This window comes from Cornus florida, unplaced genomic scaffold (genome assembly GCF_030987335.1).
Source record: "Cornus florida cultivar Cherokee Brave unplaced genomic scaffold, ASM3098733v1 CherokeeBrave_3.0.0_Hap2_Chr09, whole genome shotgun sequence".
Lineage (NCBI taxonomy): Eukaryota > Viridiplantae > Streptophyta > Magnoliopsida > Cornales > Cornaceae > Cornus > Cornus florida.
The window spans coordinates 59352221-59356520 of record NW_026775579.1 but is presented as its reverse complement, the minus strand read 5'-3'; the positions used below and the strand labels follow the sequence as shown (position 1 = coordinate 59356520).

At 36.5% G+C, this 4300-nt stretch overlaps 1 pseudogene; it reads left to right on the top strand.

Annotated features, from left to right (window-relative positions):
• Window positions 1-423: 423 nt before the first annotated feature.
• On the top strand, window positions 424-522 carry LOC132275769 (small nucleolar RNA R71; annotated as a pseudogene).
• Window positions 523-4300: the final 3778 nt, after the last annotated feature.

Sequence of the window (4300 nt, the reverse complement as noted above, 5' to 3'; positions counted from 1 at the left end):
TCATGATGCTCACTTTGTACATGTCCATGAGGACAATTGAAAGTAGAATGTAAAACACTTAAACAAGTCATACATATCTTATTAGATGCATGATGAGAATGGTTAGGGAAGGAAGATACTTGATTCGCCGAGTTTTGGTTGATCAAAAATTGATCAAACTTTTGAGATAATGATTTCATTTCGGCGGCAATTTCATTAGAGTGGTCGACTTAATATAAGCCAACACTCTTCCTACCACTAGAATTTCTACCATCTTTGAAGATAAAAGTACGATGCAAATAATTTTCACTCATGCTCTCATAAAGACGCCACACGTCATTCTCATGCCTATCAATGTAAGAGCCACCCATGGAAGCATCAACCATGCCCTTATAATTATCTAATAAGCTCTCAAAAAAATATTGAACTAATTGCCATTTGGGCATGTCATGATGTGGACACTTCCTAAGCAATTCATTAAAGTGTTCCCATGCCTCATGAAATGTTTCCCCATCCCCATGTGAAAATTCTCGAATTGAGGTTCTCATGGCATTGGTCTTAAAAACAGGATAGTACTTCTTCAAGAACTCTTGTTGCATTTCCTCCTAAGAAGTTATTGAAAAAGGCCTAAGATTGTTAAACCAATATTTTGCCTTGTCTTTAAGGGTGAATGGAAAAAGTTTAGCCTTAAGACCTCTTTCGGCATGTCCGTGTATTTTACGGTGGAACATATTTCAAGAAACTCATCCAAATGCTTGTAAGGTTCTTCACTTGGAAGTCCATGATAATTAGGAAGCATTTGAATGGTTTGTGGCTTGATTTCATAGTGGTGTGCTCTAAATGGTGGCAATTGAATGCATGTGGATGCATTATATTCATTAGGCATATAGTAATCTCTTAAAGCAAGGGAAGGATTAGCAATTGGAGGTGCAACATGGGCACCTTAGTTGCCTTGAATGATGGGAGGTGGTGGAGCATAGATTGGCCTTGGCATTCCCAATGCAATTTGACCTTGTTGTTGTGGTGGATGAATAATTGGCCTTGGCATGCCTAATGGTACTTCCATATTATCATGATGCACATTGGGATGTAGGATACCTTGTTGGTCTATGTGACTAAGGTCCTCCATATGGTCCTCATTGTGTCTTTCCATTGATGAATGGATTGACTAGAACTACCTCTTTCCCTAGGGTTTCGAACAATGGATTCAAGATGAAAATTTAAATGGACAAGAGTGGGTCTCAATGATCTACGACCATGCATGCACAATGCAATACAACAAGCAATAACAATAGTCAACAACCTTCCTCCACATACAATGTTCTCATACTCCCATGCTTTAACAATATGCAATAAAAGTAAATTACCTCCATGCGGGCTCACGATTTATCTAAGAATTGAATTACAAGCCTCAACGCGGGCCGACAATTTAACTAAGGGATGAGTAAAGAAAAGCTCACAAAGGTCCTTTAGCACTTCAACTCCAAATTTTTAGCTTAGCTTAGCAATTTTTTTATGATTTTAGCCTTTTTCCTTGCTTGCTTAACTCCTTTGCTTGGAATACTCCTTTGTTCACCTTCTTAGCCCAATACTCCTAGTCAAATAAGAGCAAACATAATAGGTAACAAAAATTGAAAATAAAGTAAAGACACGATCAAAAGAGTACTAATTCCTAATTGATTCCATAAATACGACATTGCCAATCAATCAATCAATCCCCGGCAAGGGATTGAGGGATGCACAAAACTTTGGGTTTAGAAATTAGTGTCAAGTGGGCACCATAATTTAAATTTATAAACCGCTTAACACCTATACTATGTAGTATGAGTGAGAAGGGATCGTCCCAAGGGATTGAGAAGTCGCACTAGGTTGAGGAATCAAGATTAGGGTTAGTAGGTCGACTAATCAAAGTAGTGGTTGGTTGGTTGATTAAACTAGATGCAAATTAAATTAAAGTAAGCAATAATGCAATAGAGAGAATAAAAGAGAGAGAGATCTTGGGGTTTAGAGATCACCACTAAGCATAGCTTTTCTACACCTTTAATGAATGATTAATGAGGGGAAGAACATGTATTGCAACAAGTGTGTGTGTGTGTAGTTGTTTCAATAAGCATGGATAACAAATTAAGCATATATTGTCTAAACAACATGGTGGATAGCACAACATATCAAATTAAGCCATTAATCCTTTCTTTAAGCTTATAATCTAAACACCCACAAGGTTAGAGATATACGTTACTTGCTTTCATAAGTATGGAACATCAACAACAAGCATGGATTGTCCTCCCATTTAACAACTACACTACAACTAAGCTAATGGCATGAAATTAACTAATTAAACTAAGGGATAGGTACAATTCATCAATAAATAAGTATGAACCATCAAATAAACCACAAGAACATGCCATTAAGCACTACGTCTTGACAATCTCTAGATCTGTAGCATCAATACACATAGACATGCATCAATAACACAAGAAATAGAGACAAACACATGAACATCTATTCTAGCATACATAGACATATGGATAGAATGAAATGATCAATTGGAAGCATTAAACCACATAAATCATTAAATAAATAAGATTTATATATATATAAGTGTCAAGACATGAATCACAATACAAATCCCCTCAAAAATACATAAATCAAGAAGTAAAAAACATGCTTAGGGCTAACTCTAGCCCCAAGAGGATGTCTAGCCACTCATGGATGATGTCCTCTAACCCTCAAGGGCAAGCTCCATGGAAGAAATCTACTTCTTGGTTGATGAAGAGTCTCCAATGGTGTTTCTAGCCTCCTCCTCTTCTTTTCTTCCTCACTACATATGTGTATAAAGGTATATCAAAAGACTCTCTCAAAAAGTGGCTCATATTCTTTATATAGGTAGGTCAAAAATCACCCCAAATGAGCTGGGCTCATACACAAATAATCCTCTAATGATTGGTTATGAGACAACTTTTAATGAGCTGGAATTTGGATTTTTCTCGGGATTTGGGAGGTTCGATCGATCGAACTTGAGGTGCGATCGATCGAACATAGCTGAGATCTATCGAATTGAAGTTAGATCGATCCTTAATGGCGGTGCCTTTTTGGATAAAGGCAAATCTAAGATATTTTGAAGATATTTTTGGGAAAAGGACAAAAGTGGTTGGTAGGGTAGTACAGTTGGATAAGATCTGGCATATGGATAAGGACAAGAAGGTTCGATCGATCAGAGAATGATCTTAGATCGGTCAAACTTTTGGGATCTCTGTAGACAACATCATGGCTTGGATTTATCTTGAAGTACTGAGATCGATGAAAGTTGGATCGATCGAACTTGAGGTGAGATCGATCAAAGTTGCTGAAATTCCACCATTTGCTTCCGTTTGTTCTGTTTTGCTCCATTCTTTGATTCATCCCGGAATTGCTTCATTTTTGCTCTTATTTGGCTGAGTTAGCTTATTTTAGGGATAAGTACCTGAAAATGGAAATAACACAAAATCAACACAAAATGGTAAACTAAGATAGATAAAGGTTCTATAAGACCTAAGCTTAAGGGGTTTAAATACGCACTTTTCAACGCTCATAAAAAATGAACATGTATGATACAAGAGATAAAAGACAAAATGTGTCATATGGATGCTAAGTTTAACGTCTCTAGCAAAACGGCATGCTACTTTGAAAAATCGTATTATTTTCTCATAAGAGAAAAGTAACTAGATAAAATAAAATAAAATAATAAAAGTCAAATGAAATGAAAAATAAAATAAAATAAAATAAAAAAATAGAAAAGTCAAAAAGTCAAAGGGGCAAAACTGTGATCGATCCTTACTTGGATTGATCACACCATGATCGATCTCTATGCTCGCACAATGGGACAGAGGCATGAAATTTGCAGAGCTTCAAAAAAATTTCTAAGTATGGAAGTGAGATCGATCACAAGGAAAATTGGATCGATCGAAGTGCACTTGGAACAATCGAACATAAAGTTCGCACGATGGACTGAGACCTAAAATCTGCAAAGAATTGACTGTAGAGCGGTTCGATCGATCCAACCAACAGTGGAAAATTGGATCGATTGAAGTGCACTTGGAATGATCAAACAGAAAGTTCACACAATGGATTGAGACCTGAAATCTGCAGAGAATTGACTGTAGAGCGGTTCGATCAATCCAACCAACAGTGTGATCGATTGAATGGGCACCAAATGCCTAATTTTGAGCTAAAAGTGCAAAAAATCCTATGCTAATCCCCAATGATAACAAGAATGGAGATTAAAAAATGGATGGAACAATGTACACAAAAATGAAAAATAAAAAGAAATGAGGGAGGAATA